Below are 17953 nucleotides of genomic sequence, written 5' to 3' on the forward strand. Positions count from 1 at the left end.
ACCCATTCTGTAGATTAAAATTGGTAGTTGAAACGTTCGACACTCAACTTAAATAACCAACCAATCAAAATTTTACTGAAGTTCCCAAAGTTGTTAAGCCAACGAATAAGAAAACTCTATTATAAAACTTTGGGGACTAGTGTAATAAAAAACCCATTGCTACTCTATTTCTCTGGTTAAAAGCGACGCTTTTCCATAATTAGACTCTTTCCGTCCGTATTGGATAGCTCTCATGATTAATTTAGGCATGTTGGAATTGTTCTATTGATTACAAACTTTGCACAATGTTCCCTGTAATTAGCAGGAACGATTTAGCAATTCTTTAATTTATTAAGCCTTACTTTTATTTAAAATATACTTATTTTCTTCATATTTTTAAAATAGTAATTCCTATGACAACAAGGCACAATAATAATATATAAGGAAAGAATCTCTACAAGGAAGTTATAAAAATGTAAGTATGCCCAGAATCCAGTATTTTAATCTATTAATAAATTTGCTTAGACTCTTAAATATATATTCTGCTTTGGTTCTGACACTCTACAACTACTCTGTTCACTTTTATTGATGTTGTCATCCATGTTTGTATATTATTTGCTATTCTTTTAATTGATTTTACTGAAACAAGAATGTAACATCCATAAAATACACAGCAAAAACATTATTCACATAAATTAACGGTGCTTTAATATGTAATATGTCAAAAAGTCTTTAAATATCAAAATGCTAACAAGGAACTTTCTGGCAATGATTATAGAATTGCTACGCTTTTCAAATTGTAACTGCCAAAGGAGATTTTTACATCATTTAAAAAGTTGACTTTTCTTTTGTGTTTAAAAATTTTTAAGTTGTGGAGATTGCCTAGAATTTAAATTATACCCTAAAACAATAATCTGGTATTTATTTGAGGATTTGTCCTTATAATAAAGTAACAGGATGTGTGTCTGTCTGTACCGAAAGATCTCGCTAACCGCTGAACCAATCTGGTTCTCCTTAACAGGGTAGCTTCGGAAAGGTTTAAAACAACTTTGGGGGAGGGTACCACCACCCTCCCAAGAGAAATCACAAAAAAGTAAATATTAATTTACTTATATGCAACATAGATAGGTATCGTAGAGACTTGAGCGCAATATAGATAGGTATTGTAGAGACTTGAACAAACAAAAAACATTCAAAGTGCCACTAGAGGCCTCTAGGGGAGTAACCGCTAGTGATAATATAAGATACTGGCAACGGTTTTGCTCCTATCATATATTCACGCTAGGACTTAACATCATCATTCCTTGAAAACTAAAGAATAAATTATTTTCATTCTATTTTCTATTTTTAGCAACAATTTCAATTGTAATTTAATCAGTGGCGGGCAAAGGAGTTTCGCAGGGGCGTGTCAACCTTGGGGGAATAAAAAAAAGTAAGGGCCGACCATCTTAATTTAAATCCTAAGGGAGGTTTTGACACCCTCCTATACCCCTCATAAAACGTCATAAAAATGAGGGAGAGGAGAAGTGGGAAAGAAAACCCCTAAAAAAGAGATAGATAATGCGTCATTTTTATGACGTCACATAGATCAATATTTTTGACACAATTTGGGCTTTGTCGAAATATTTTTAAAAATAAAATTTTGGCAATGAAACTTCCACAAAGCAGTATTTGGCTAAATTAAGATAATGGTTCTATGTTTATCTTAAAATCTTTGTTAATTTTGTCCAGGGAAGGTGGGGAAAACGCCATTTCATTTTACAAAAAATTCCTCTTTACCCCCCCCCCCCCCCCCGAATAAAAGCCTTACTAAAAATGAGTAGCAGTATATACTTTGTTTTAGGTGTTGGGGGGGGGGGGGGGGGGGAATTATTTTCCAATGTCCCATCCTTGGATCCGTAAGATCTTCTTGCTTATCAAGATATAGTTTAGGTCATTTAGATCTATCTACACACTTACTAGTCAAATATTACAAGGGATAGGACAGTGGCCGATAAAATTATACACATCCCCTATTATTATACATAAAATTACCCCTTCATTAGATTTAAATTAGTGGTTGAAACGTTTAAACACTCAACTTGATAAACCGACAAATCGAAATTTACTAAAGTCCCTAAAGTAGCTAAGGCAACGAATAAGAAAACGTTACTATAAAACTTTTAGGACTAGAACCTGGGATATCAGGGATAGGACAATAGACCTAAACTTGATTTCCTTTCATTGAGGGCACTTTGCAGTTAAATTTGAGAAATATTTTAAGAAGATATATCTCTGTCTCTCTCTCTATCCTTCTCCCTCTCCCTCTCTCTCTCTCTCTCTTTCTCTTTATCCTTCTCTTTCTCTCCTTCTCTCTCTCTCTCTCTCTTTTTATCTCTCTCTCACTCTCTCTCTCTCTGTGTTTCTATCTCTCTCTCTCTCTCTCTTTATCCTTCTCTCTCTCTCTCTCTCTCTCTCTCTCTCTTTATCCTTCTCTCTCTCTTTCTCTTTTTATCTCTCTCTCTCTCTCTCTCTTTTTATCTCTTTCTCTCTCTCACTCGTTCTATCTCTCTCTCTCTCTCTCTCTCACTCGTTCTATCTCTCTCTCTCTCTCTCTCTCTCACTCGTTCTATCTCTCTCTCTCTCTCTCTCTCTCTCTCTCTCTCTCTCTCTCTCTCTCTCTATACTAACCTACTTTTGATCCTGGATCTAACAAGTGTCAGCTTTGCTTAATGGAGAAAGTTTCAATTCTCAATTCTGACAAAAACTCATCTATCAACAAGCGGCATGAAATTTTCTCTAAATGTATTCATAGAAGAAATCATCTTTTGGCCAGACTGTAGCTGTTTAATATAGTTCTTTTTTATATATTGTAATACAATTTTTTTTTTTAAATCCTCTAAAACATTTGTAAAAAATCCACGTATTTATTTTTAATGAAAAAAATAGTCTCTTTCTGATGATTGCAGAAGCATGAAACTCTGAGTAAAAGAAAATAAAAATTTAAGATAAAATGTTGTTTTACTTTTAAGTATATATATATATATATATATCTATAATACAAAGTAGCTTGATGTCTGTCCGTCTGTCCGTCTGTCCGTCTGTCTGTCCGTCTGTCTGTCTGTCCCTTAAGATCTCGGTAACCACTGAACCGATCGGATTCTACTCTTCAGGGAATATACCTACTGGTCCTGTGGTGGTTTTAGGCTATTTTCTTGGGGGGTGGGACACCACCAACCCCCCCCAAAAATAAAAAACCCAACCCCCCAAAATTTTTTTTTTTACATTTTTTGTAAAATCTCAGTAACTGCTGATCAAATTGGGCTCCAGTAATTAGGGTGGGGGAACCCCACTGCAACATGGGGCGAAGCCCCCATGAATCCCCCCCCCCCCGAAAAAAAATAAAAATATTTTTTTTTAAATTTAAATTTTTGTGTATGCGAACAACAAATTGGGTTAAATTTGTACAAATCAAAATTTTTGTGCATAAAGCGCACAACATGGGTTTAATTTTACCACAGAGTAATTAAACAAAGAATAATTTTTTTGAATATTTCTATTAAGAAGGGTTGACTTCCCATAACTATATAGGGCGAAGCCCCTAGAGGCTAGGGGCGAAGCCGCTAGTATATATATATATATATCTATCTATCTATCTATCTATCTCTTTGTCTTTTTCCCTCTTTATTTCTAAAATGATTGCAAAAATTCAATTAAAATGAAAAATTCTATTTGTATTTACAGTTGATTATTTTTGTTTATAATACCTATACCCTTGTCCCTGATTATTCCCACCGTATTACAGCAACACTCACTTGTGTCCAGCTTTCAAAATTTTAAGGAGGTGTTCCCAAAAATACGCAAATTTTCATGTATCACTTTAGCAAATGAACGTTAAAAATTAGTTAGAAAGCAGATATGGAATAGTTAACACACAAAAAATATTAGTATAGAAAGAAAAGTAGAAATAAAAAAATACTGAGCTTACAAATGATAAGATATTTTGTCTGTATCCTGTTATTTAAGGTAATAAAATCCTAAGATTTCAAAAACTAATGAAATAAAAGTTTTATTTGGTAGACTAAAGCATTGATCTGGTTTTAGGCTATTTTGCCACCTTCTTTTACTCTTTGAATAATGAATATAGAGACCCCTAAATGTAGGGGTGCATCCGCTAGTCTATGTATATTATGAAACATTTAAAATCGAATCTTTTGAGTTCTAAAAGACTTTAATAATGTGATAAATTTTTATTTTTTGTGTTGACAAACTTAATTATTTTTTTTTGTGGTTTTTGAGGAGCAGAGAATTGTAACGGTAATTGCCCTTGTTTTAAGCAATATAAATCTTTATTTTGGTTTAATCACGAATTTAGGGATGATCCTCAATGATGATACACAAATTTACCACTTCTTACATATTAAAATTGGTGGTTAAAACGCTTGTACCAACCAATCAAATCAATTATACGTAACAAAAGTTGTTAGACCAACGAATAAGAAAATGTTATTATAACACTTTGGGGACTAGTTTAATAAACATTCCAATGTCTACTCCCGCCCTGATCTTAAGTCTTATGAATAACTTTTGGCATTAGAGTAAAACACTAGAGGAAGAAAGGGTTATATAACTGTATCTCCCCATCGCAACCGCCTTATGCAACCTTTCTATTGGGTCATTGAAAATCAACCAATGGCGTCGCTCATATTAACACAGCCAAGTAGCAGAAAATAATTTAGAAGCAGACGAAAGAGGTCTTTGAAAAAGGATGGAAGCTAGTTGTCTGTATATACATCTATACTATAGATCTGTTTTTTTGGCTTTGGTAGATGGTAAATTTTGGAGGAATGAACGGTTGTTAGTTTATTGATAGCAAATTATCCCTCTCTCCCTGGGTCTTAGGGTCTAATTTTCTTCTGCTGATCAATGACTGCAAGATAGGCAGGAATAGGACATTGGGCTATTTATTACACTAGTCTCCAAAGTTGTACAATAATGTTTTCTTATTTAAACAACTTTAGATACTTTTATTGAATTTTAATTGGTTGGTTCATTGAGTTGAGTGTCTAAACGTTTCAACTAATAATTTGGGATAATTTTGTGTATAATCATTGGGAACGTGCAATAATTTATTCGCCATTGTCTTATCCCTTTATATCCCTGAAGATAGAGAACACAAAACTATAATTCTCAATGATCTTGAAGAAATAGCATTTTTGTTAATTCATTGTAAATTGTTAAAAGAAAAATGAATCAATGTTTTGGTTCCAAAAGGGTTTTGTTTTTACAATTTAGTAAATAAACCAACCATAAAAATATTTGTAAAACTCTAAAAATAAAACTTGATCGTATGTTTAAAATATGTACTAAATAAATCTGACCCTAAATTGGCCCAATGGGATAGTTGCATGAAGTGCATTTCAGAAAAATTTTATCAAGCATAAGTTAAAAATATATCATCAAATATGTATCATGTTGTATTACAATAGATAACAAGAAATTAGACATCACTAAATTAGTATTCATGCTGTTTTTGTGAAAAAAGGCCAGCTATAAAAATTGCATATATCACAAAAATACGATTTTCATGTCTTGATATTTTCGAACTATGTAGTAGAAAATTAAAATTCTTTCAAAAATATGCTCTAAATGTGTAGTTTAAATCATTGATCAGGAAAAAATATGCAGTTCACTAAATTCATGTTCAAATGTATTTCATGCAACTACGTTACAAAATCTTGTTTTACAACAGTCATAAAATTCTAATTTGACAAAACTTGATTGGTGTTAGCGCGTAATTGGTTGATATTGCTTATAACGTGAATTTAGTGACTTTCTTGTATTGATTATAGAGTTGCTTTGCTTTAAAGATTATACCTATTTGTTACAGGAATCAACATTCCAAGTTTGAAAACGACAGGACAATTTTAACATAATAACATGTCAGAAAAATTAAAAATTCACGTACGGACATTCTGATAATAATTTTGAGTTGCTACGCTTTCTTAATAGTACCTAACTAATAGAGGAATCACCATGCCAAGTTTAGAATCGATAGGACAATTCTAGCATGCCTAAATAAACAATAAGAGCTGTTTATTTCGAACGGAAGAATTGATATGGAAAAGCTTTACTTTTAAAATTGACCTCAACCGTAATAACAAAAAGTTTTAAAATTTGAAATTTTAGTAGACAAACTACTCTATTGTGTGAATATTTAAGATCAAGTTTCGAACAGAGGATCCACGAGTAAAAACCAGGGATCTAAAGTGATAAGACAATGAACAATATATTGATGTACATCCCCAATGATAATACACAAAATTACCCCTACTGTAGCGAAAAATTAGTGGTTGATACACTCAACTTAATGATCCAACCAATCAAAATTCCATAAAAGTCCCCAAAGTTGTTAAGCCATTGAACAAGAAAATGTTATTACAAATTTTGGAGACTAGTTAAATAAATAGACCCAATGTCCCCTTACTCCCTGGAAGAACCACGAGTAAAAACAATCCATCTTCAAATTTGAGTCACGTTTTAATTGGCTCTGGGACATATTCAGGGATACAGGAAATGGAAAATGGAGGATAGAATAATTCTTTTTTCATTTGGTGTATTGTACCTGGTAGGTGTACAAAAAGGAGTATAATTGGTGATTTCATTTAAAAAATCCATTTTTAACCACTGAACTCACCCTACTTATTTAAAATTTTTAGAAAAATATCTTTTAACCCTTGAGGAACTCTTCTTGACCTAACCTAGAATAGTCAATAAAAATGTACTTTTTATTATGATTCCTTATGTGGTCCATATCTGCATTGGGGGAAACAGCCATAAATTTGTAAATTCAATCTCCTCTAAACCTTCTTGTCTTTGGAACATGTTTGGGGGGAAGTTTTAGAGGAAAGTTTAATGTATTGCCCATTGTCCTATCCTTCCATGAGGTATGATAAAATAGAGAGAGGGGGGGGGGGGGACAATGTTCATTACACTAGTCCCAAATTTTTTTTAAGAACACTTCTAATTCGTTGGCTTAGCAATTTTGGGGATTTTCGCATTTTGATTGGTTGATTCATTAAGTTGAGTATTCAAACAAATTTGAATGTACATAAAGGGTAATTTTGTGTATCATCATTGAGGACATCAATTAATAAGCCATTGTCCTCTCCTTCCCTGTGGTAAGATACAGAGATTTATGCTGTGGAATGAATGGAAACAAGAACAGTAAAGTGTGTATTGTGCGAAACTATATTAATCCACCATTAAAATCAGGGATCTAAAGGGATAAGACAATGGTCGATAAATCGATGTATATCCCCAATGATGATAACACAAATTTGCCCCTTCTGTAGATTACAATTCATGGTTGAAAATTGGACACTAAACTTAATAGTAAACTAAAATAGTTTTAGACTAAGACTTGAAGTACATATTTACAACAGAAAATCCTGCAGATTATTTCACAATCTTTGCCTACAAGGCAATTCATCCTCGAGTCCTATTACAATTATCGCCAAAGTAGAACCTACAAATTAACTATAAAGTTTTTACGTGTTGGCTAGGAGAAGATGGTAGGTTCGAGTCTATTCCCCTCCAAATCAGACTAAAGATGTAAAAAAAACTACCTACTGCCGCTATATTAGGCACGTAACACTAATATGAAGAATAGGGGAAAACCCTTGTCCCGTAAAAGGTCGTGCAACCAAAGGTTGGTTGTCTGTTGGGGGTCACCTTACCCAGGCTGTTTTAGATTTAGGTAAATCAATGTAAAAACAATAATTATTTAAATAAAAACAAGTTTAAAATAAATTTTGAATATCATTTATTGACGTTGCTATTTAAAGTGACACACAAACCCTATTATTAAACAGGCTTCGCACTTAAAAATGCACAAAGAAAGCCAATGCAATTTAAAATAGATGCAACTGCAAAATATTAGACAAATTATTTAGATGCTACCCATCAAGTTTCTGTTAAATTTGCATTGCGGTGACATTTATTAAGCTTTCTCCATAATTCTGTTCGATGTTAAAAGATAACACAATGGCCAATAAATTCATTTACATCCTCAATGATGTTACACAAAATAGCCCCTTTTGTAGTTGAAAATTTGTGGTTGAAACGTTCAGGCAGTTAACTTAATGAATAAACCAATCAAAATTAAATAAAACTCTCCAAAGTTGTTAAGCTAACGAACAAGAAAACTTTATAATAAGACTAGTGTAATAGATAGCCCAATGTCCTATTGACAGCTGCTCTGTTTAACTAACTATAACTGAGTTTATTTAGATGCTTATGGTAATAAATATTTTTATAATTAAATTATATGGTTTTGAGTTAATGTTTCCAAATGTTTGGTCAAATGCCTTTATCAATTTTGGTGTCCTTATTTTAACAAAGAAACTAGAAAACGCTTTCTATATTTTAAATTCATCTGAGATCCTATTAATGATATCATGGTACTTTGTTTAAGTTAAACAATAAAAACTACATAAAACCTTTTACAGCATGGCTTTGAAACCGATTAATATCCGCTGGATTAGAACCTATTCTCAGCCGTACTAAAAAATTATGTATAGCATCGTACGAAACACAAATTTTCACGAATATTAAAATACAAAACTGGTTTTAATCTTATAGTTTTTGATTTAATATCTGTGGAAAACTGTTTATAATACAATGCGATAAATAACTATTGTGATCATACTACTTTTTACGCATGTTTTTTTTTATTGAATAGTAAACATGTTTTATTGAAGAAATACACTTTTTTACACGGTTAAATTAATTAAAAATTAAAATGAATTGGAAGTAAAAATAAAAGAAAATAAAAAAAACAAGGATGATTACAACAATAATTGAAGTATTTTAAGGATTAATTAATGTCACTAATACACCCTTCCATTAACATAAAACAGCCTAGAGCCGTCATAGTTTTTTTTTATAAATTATAATATCTTATGACTAGCAGCTGTTCCGTAGCACCTGGGGACTCTGTATTTAAAGGGGTAAGAATTGGGTAGAAAAATAGAAAAAAAACATTCACAATACAAATAAAAAATAGCCTAAAACCAACCCATCACCAATTAAAAGCTTCCCTGATTTGGTGAACTCATTCGATTCAGTAGCTATCGCAATTTTAAGCTACAGACAACAAAAGCCTTACTACTTTATACCATAGGATATGCTCCATGATGATGGGAATTTTGACAAGAAGTTTCTATCTAGAAATTTAAATTTCAGACAAACGGACATTTCGAATTGTAGAGTAGGTTTGCTACTAACAATATTTTCCTAAGTGATACAATGCTGTTATTCTATGTCAGTAAGGACTATTTCTATTTACTACCACATTGTGGACACATTTAAACCTATTTGGATTTTGTTTGATATTCAAATATTTGTGTATTCAAATAAAAAACCACATTTCTATTAATTAACAAGGATGAAAACGGTCATAGATGTATATATGACTTATTATAGAATGAGTAACATAATGCTTTTATATTTAGAAAGGCAGAGAATTAGATAGATAGGAAGAAAGACAGAGAGAGAGAGAGATGCAGAGAGAGAGAGAGAGAGAAAAAAATTCGAAGAATACAAAAACGAGTTAAATTTAAATTAGTTAATCTCATAGCGTTGACTATAAGGTTACCCTTGTAGTAAACTCTAATATGATTTACAATTTTTCTGTTGGAATGAGTCAGTCAGTCAGTGAGAAAAGATGATACTTATAGTCATAGACGTCCAAGGGGGGGGGGGGGGTAATGGGGCGATTAACCCCCCCCCCCTAACGATTTTGCGCGCATTTGTATTACTATATATTTAATGAAATTTAAATTACCCCCCCCAAAAATTTTACCCCGGGGGTAAATTTTGGGGGGGGGGTAAACTAAATTTACCCCTGCCAACAGATTTCAGGGGGGGTAATTACTAATTACCCCCCCAAGCAAATTTTACCCCCGGGGTAAAAATTTTGTGGGGGGGTAAAAAAAATTTGCGGCGCGCTTCGCGCGCCCTTTTACCCCCCTTAAAAAATTTTCACCCCCCCCCCAAAAAAAAAGCTTGGACGCCCCTGCTTATAGTGATCCTGCGCATATAAAAACCAGATGTATTCATTAAATTGTAAAATCCTAACTGTCAAAGATATTTGTCAATACTAGTTTTCTTTTCAATAAATATATTAATTAGTTAACCACATACTTAAATTGAATTTTATATTAATGATATAAATTGATTTTAAAATAGATATTTTGTTTTCTTTTTCTTTTTTATATTCTCAATTAAGGTGATTTAAAAAAAGTAAACATCATACATCTTTCTAATAGCGAAGCTTTTCTATAATTAGGGTCGGTCCGTCCGCCTATCCGTCAGTCCGTCCGTCCTGAACAGATAGCTTTTTTCGTTAATATATGCATACTAAAAACCATGTATAGCATCTTATCACAGACAGTTTTCCACGAATATCAAAATAAAAAATCACAAAACTAGATTCAAATCTTATATTTTTTTATTTCAATAATGGCGGAAACCTGTCTATAATACGGTAAGATAACTATTTTTATTTCATTTTTTAAAAATATTTATGATTTCAGCCTATAATCGATATATTATTACTAGTATGTTTTACCAGAATTTCATTTACTCTGATAAAGTGATGCTTGCAGTTGGATAAAATAACGATATGCCCCCTTTACACTAACCCATCTTCTTCTACTGAATGAACAAATTTACCAAAAAATAAGGTCCATATTAGCAATTTTCCCCTCTCATTATATCCACGTATATCCTCTATCCATTCACCCAATTATGATTAACAAAGATGACATGAAATAAACACTGAATAGGGCAGAACAACAAAAAATCTTCTAATTTTGCAATTACAACGGATATTGTACAAACTGGATCTATCATTCAATTCATCCTAGATTGAACTTTGTTGACTTGGTTTTTAACATAATAAGATATTAACAACCCAATTATAATAATTATACTTATCTTCAGGCAAAAGACATACATACAGACGGACTTTCCCCACCTATAGAACAGCTGCAATGCAAAACAACCAATCATCGGACGTTGGTCTTCAGAACATACGAGAAAATAAATCAATAGAATAGCTACGCTGTTAAAAATCTAGGCTTTAAATTTTGGTAAAATTCTTGTTCGCCTGAGGGAAAGCAATACGTTATGATTCTCTAGTTCCCCTCCCAATCACATTTAAGAACCCACGGAATTTGACCTATTTACTAGAATACTGAATCCAAACCACTTAATAAGTTAGAATGAAAATAGTTCTAGAGTTTTTATTCTAAAGTTTTTTTAGAAATCATAAAAATCTTAATTTCAACTTAATTTCCATAGGTAACTTAGTTTTATTTTTTTAAATTTTTTAAATTTCTTAAACTACAATGTTTTAAGGTTCATAAAGGTACTTCCTTTGGTTAACTTTTTTATTTTATATCTTTGGAATTGTGAAGTCTGGTTTCTTTGCTCTAAAAGGGCAAACTCCGTGGACATAGTTAATAAATACACATACATAAAACCAAGCGTCGTCGAGAGGTTGTCAATTAATGCACAGAAAAATCCGCCTTGCCCTGCGGTCCCATGGATAGATAGATAGATAGATAGATAGATAGATAGATAGATAGATAGATAGATAGATAGATAGATAGATAGATAGATAGATAGATAGATAGATAGATAGATAGATAGATAGATAGATAGATAGATAGATAGATAGATAGATAGATAGATAGATAGATAGATAGATAGATAGATAGATAGATAGATAGATAGATAGATAGATAGATAGATAGATAGATAGATAGATAGATAGATAGATAGATAGATAGATAGATAGATAGATAGATAGATAGATAGATAGATAGATAGATAGATAGATAGATAGATAGATAGATAATTTGAGATAGAAATTTTAGAACTACACCTTTGTTTATAGTCATTTGTAAATTTAAACAATTAAATTTATACAAACTAGCCTACAGCTCACGTTGTTCGCTGGTCTGTAATGCTCTTAAGAATATTAAATATCCTTACTGGAAAGGTAGAAGTCTGATGCAGTTATTAAGGTATAAAATCCGATCAGTTAAGAATTTGTAGAGGGCCCGATCTTTCAGGGTTAAGACAGAAGACTTATTTTATGTTTACTGACCAATGCACGTCTACTCTAAGAATAATATTGTCTGTCGGTCTATTGGTAATGCTCTTAAATAATTTCCCAGCTTTTATCGAAGATATTTTTTTGTGTACTTACTATGTCTGTCTGTTGTGCACCCTTTTTGCTTTCATTTGCTTTGCCTTTTATTTTTTTAAATTCAAGAGCTTCTATGGTTATGGATGTTGTCATCCTTATCTACCTGTAATTTTAGTAGCAAAGTCAATTAATATTAAGTTAAATAATTTTATTCCTCACTTAGTCTGTTATTCTGTCTATAGTGCTTCGAAATAAATAAAATTACTGAAAGGGAAATGTTTATTTTCCCTTCTGCTATTTAATATAGAAGGTTGAATTTTTTTTAGACCAATGTACTTCTGTCCGCCTATCCTTCGATCAATCAGTACTGCACATAAACATAATTTTATTTTCTGATATCAAAGACTAATTTGTGTAAAGATTTGTATGACCACTGCACTGATCATCGTTCGTCTGTCTGTCGCTTATACCGCGTTTTCTTCTTTTAACTTTTAACTTTTGTGTTTTTACTTTTACTATTAGGAACTTTGCTACTTATGGATATTATCATCATTGTTGATGATTTTTAAACTTAGGGATCCTAGGAGATAATGTTCTATATTTATTTTACATCCCAAATGATGATAAACAAAGGTAAGCCTTCTGTTGATTTAAGTTTGGACACTTCTAGTATGTATAATATAACTGATGAAACACTGATTAAGTTTTTTTAGTCAACGTGGTTACTAAACTTTGGTTAACAGTGTAATTTACAGTCAAATGTTCCCTCCTTCCCTGAGGAAAAGAAATTTTGGTATTAAAACTATCCTTCTTCCTCAAAATTCATATGGTCTATTAGTCTTTTGGAGACATCATATTTTAATAGCTAAAATATTTGTTTTCTCAGCTGCTATCAAAATTAAATGGCTTAAATTTTTAATCAAGATTATAATGGAACATTTGCAAATTCCACTGTTATTTAGTAGCGAAGCTTATTTATAATTTAAAATGTCCGTCCGTTCGTCTGATGGCTAGGATTAGGGGGAAATGTGATTTTCTCTCTTCAATTTTTCAATTCAATGCCTGAAAAATTGTGTAAATATTCCCTACATAGCTTGTCAGTGTGGACCTCATTTATTGGTCAGTTCGTTCATCCAGTAAGAGGGAAGGAAATGGGGTAGAAGGGTTGTATAATATTGATGATCTATTTCTACAGTTGTTCTGTCCATCCGTAGGTCCCTAAAAGAAAGTTCTGATTGTTAATTTAGGCATATTAGAATTGTTCTATTGAATTCAAACTTGACAATAAAATTCATGAAACTGTCCTGCAATGAAGTCAAAGTAAATTTTTACCATTGCTTTACATAGTTTCCCAATCACCATGACGTTAGTATGTCCAAATAAAATAACTTGTATTTAAGGTATTAAATGACATATTTACTCAAATTTTTGCTGCAATATAAATATTTTCTCTTTTAAGTGCAGTTACTCTATATTTCTTAATGTTCTTTAGTATTTAGTAGTTCTTTACGGATTTTGTCACCCTTGTTAATCTTTCTCTCTCTCTCTCTCTCTTCCCCCCCCCCTCGTTATATTTCTCTCTCTACCCCCTCTCTCTCCTTATCTCTCTCTCCCCCCCCGTTCTCTTTCTCTCTCCCCTCTCTCTGCCTCGTTACTACGACTTTTTAATGTCTTACGTTAGAATATTTGTTTAACTGAGTATTCAGTAATTAGTTTATATTTTCACCCAATTTAAAAATACACGATTTAACGTTTTGCTTCCTTTTTTAAAATCATTTATTAAAGATTAAAATCCTAATATTTTTCATTTCAAATTTTTGTCCTGAAAGGGTTAAAACATTTAGTTCAATATCTGAACACATTTACGGGAGTGTCGCATGAATCAATTCATTTTAAAACTAAGTTTTCTAAGATATACTATTTTTAAAATTTAAGTTTTCTGCTTTAAGAATAGAAATCAAATCCTTTAATGTTATTTGAATAGCAACATGAATTAAAAAAACTGAATTTATGATGCAAAAAGTAGAATAATGGGTATTAACGTTCTGGTCAGTGAGAGTTTAATAGGGATTATTGAAGCACTATAAGTTTTTAACACTATATGCTTGGAAGACTCGAGCTTGATTATAGACGTTTATTTCCTATATAGATCTGTCATGGATCTTGATGCAATTAAGTAGGCCGTTTTATACATGTTAAAAATTGGAAGATTTCATTAAATAAAAGATGTTTCAAATATAGGTAATGAAAGAAATTGAGTGTCCATTTAAAACGTGTAGAGTTATCGACCATGCGTAGCTCGGAGCGCGTCACCGCGTCAATATCCACCACCCTAACTCCTCCCACTACTTGCTTGCCGTAAAAGTCGCGCCGTCGAGTACGTCTGCTGTTGAAATTACTTCGAGGAAAAAATGGTCAAAATGAGGGGGGGGAGGCGGGGTGGAAATGGGAGGATTAAAGAACACACTTGAAAAGGTTACCATTGACGCTGGAGTGCGTCACTTATGGTCACCAAGTACTTAATTGTAAGATATGTACTATTGGTTTTTATAAAATGTAATGTTTAGTTGCAAGTAATGCAATGTTACAAAATATGAATAAATGAGTTATTCGGATTTATATAATTTTATTAAAACAGCATTTTAAAACTATGTGTATTGAATGAAGACTAATCTATTTTGTACAGTATATTCAATTTTCTAGAGTTTTACAAATGTTTTTTCCATAATTAAAAGTAACAGAATGTCTGTCTGTCTGTTCGGGGATTGTTTAAAAATTTTTGGGGGAGGGTACAACTACCTTCCCAAGAGAAATCGTCCCTAGACATTATAACCCATCCCGCAGAAAAAAAATGTAAATTTCTGCACAAATATAGGAAACAAGTTTTAGAAAAATTTTATTATACCAGGCGCTTTTATAGAAATTTACAACACACCCTCCCCCCCCCCCCCACCCTTCATATTCCACTTTTTGTTCTACATATTATACCACAGAAGCAATTTTAGAGCTTTCTAGGTTGCTTTTTATACGTCAGTTAAATAAACTACTATGCTTGTGTTAACAACTAAATAATTATATAACTGTTATAATTAATTATCTTGAGTTTAGTTTAGATAATTGTCAAGCTCTTTATAGTGCCTGTAAAAAGTGACGTCATACAATACAAATTAAAATTATGGGCCAATACACCGACTAAATTACCTATGGCAGGCCAGTATACATTTTAATTGACCAATGGTAGGCCAGTATGACGTCATTCTTATAGGCACTATAAAAAAGCTTCAAAATTGTTAAAAGCAAAGCTTTTGCAGATTTTGGGTAGGTTCGTTCGTAATGCATAGCTCTGTCTGATTATTTATTGGATTGATTTAAAACACGCCAAGCTGCAATTGAATCAAGACAAAAGTAAGTGCCGAGCTCTGGGACCTATGTATGGTGAAATTATGCGGCAACTCCTAGGGGGTAAAAATTGAATTTGAAATTTCCAAATCTAATTTTCTCAAAAAGATCCCGCTGAAATATTTTGGTTTTACCTGGAATCATCATGGTTTTATGTCCAATTTCACCATACATAGGTCATAGAGCTCGGCACTTACTTTTCTCTTGATTCAATTGTAGCCTGGTGTGAAAAGCAAGCACAAAAAATGTATAATCTGTAAAGCGTAGCAACTCAGTAATTGTTGCCAGAGAGTCAGTACGATGATTATTGGAAACTTTTTGTTACTAAATGTTTTTAAAAATAATTGTACTATTATTTTGAATTTTAGGACAATTAGAAATTATTGTAAAACTGGATCATTTTATTAAGTCTCAAATTGCAAGTAAGTCTATTGTAGACAAATTGAATTTTAAGTATTGTTATGATTGTATAAAAGAAGTTTTCTTTATCAAAACAAAATCAATGAATTATTTAAGATTATTCTATCTCTATATAGCCTTGATTACAATTATAATATGTATTATGTAATAGCACAATAAATAATACAAATATTGAAAACATCTCGAAATAAAAGAAAAAGTTCGCCAAAAGTTTATTTAGAGGAAAGGTCTTGAGGTGTTTTACCGCGAAGCACCAAGTGGACCATACAACCCCCCTATCTCTTCAAGGTTTAATTTCAAAGTAATTAAAAGAAGTAAGGGGAAAAAATAATTCAAATTACTCAAAAAGTCGACAAAGTCTGATTTAGTTATAAAACAAGGATGACAACATCCATAAGTAGCGAAGCACAAAAAATCGTAGATGGGAATACGTACAAGTTGATTTAAAAGGTTTTTACTAAAATCAAGGATAGATTTATTGGATAAAATAAACATGAAACCTTGTTTTATTTTGTATGATGACGATGGTCAAAGTAAATTATGTTAAAGATGTTCATAACAATGAGAAAAATCATTTTGATACTGATATCCCAAAAAAGTTTGAAAATTGGATCAAAATAAACAAAGATATGGGGAAATATGTAAAACATATAAAATAGCCAAAAACCTGATAAAAGGCAGTCTGGCCGCCATGGTTGTTTCTTAAAACGCCAAAAATTTATTTTTAAATCCTTAACTTAAAAATTTAGAAAATCAGACCATATACACTGAAGATATGGAGAAAAGTGTTAAATATATAAAAATAGCCTAAAACCTGCCAAAAAGGCAGTCTGGCCATCATGGTTATTTTCTTTAAAAGACGGGAAATTTAATTTTGTTATCTATAACTGAAAAAAATTTGAAAATCGGACTATAAACACTGAAGATATGGAGAAAAATGTTAAGAATATAGAATAACAGCATAAAACCTGCTAAAAGGCAGTCTGGTCGTCATGGTTGTTTTCTTTAAAAGACGGGAATTAAATTTTGAAAATCGGACCATAAACACTGAAGATATGGAGGAAAATGTGAAAAATATAAAAATAGCCTAAAACCTGCTAAAATAACAGTCTGGCCTTCATGGTTGTTTCTTTAAACGACGGGAAATTTAATTTTGATGTCTGTAACTGAAAAAATTTTGAAAATCGGACCATAAACACTGAAGATATGGAGAAAAATGTGAAAAATATAAAAATAGCCTAAAACCTGCTAAAAATCGGTCCGACCGCCAATGATGTTTTATAGTCAATTGTGCTCCTTAATGATGGGAATGTTGTCAAAAAAAAATTCAGAATTCTATCTTTTATAGGAGCTGAGTAAATCCTATTTCCCCCATAGCGTTACGGACTGACTGACGGACTGACTGACGGACGGACAAAGTGAATTATAGAGTAGCTTCGCTACTAAAAAGGTAAACTAAATATTTTGTTCGTTTCTTCATACCTGACCCCTGCGGAGGCCCTTTCCCTTTGAGTCTACCCTGTTCCAACTTAACCTAACCTTGTCTAATTATATTTTGTTTACTTTAAAAGACCCATCCCCCTTATTATTAAAATACAGGGGGGGAGGGGGGGGGGGGTTGTATATCATATGCCCCACTTGAAAGAATATTGTCTAGTTCTGTTTTGTTAATAAAAGAGTTTTATTTGGTAAATACCTTGTTATATCGACAACATATGAATACCCAGGGATAAGGCAATGAGCGACTAATTGATAACACAAAAATTACTTCTTCTATAGATTAAAGTTAGCGGTTGAAAAGTTTAAATCCTGAACTTAATAAACCAACCATTCATAATTTAGTGAAGCTCTGTATAGTGCCAATAAAAATGACGTCATAAAATACAATTGACCAATAATAGGTCAATACACAGACTAAATTACCAATAGCAGTATATATTTTAATTGGCCAATAGT

Source organism: Acartia tonsa, chromosome 6 (genome assembly GCF_053477335.1).
Source record: "Acartia tonsa isolate MP-2025a chromosome 6, ASM5347733v1, whole genome shotgun sequence".
In the NCBI taxonomy this organism is placed as follows: Eukaryota; Metazoa; Arthropoda; class Copepoda; order Calanoida; family Acartiidae; genus Acartia; species Acartia tonsa.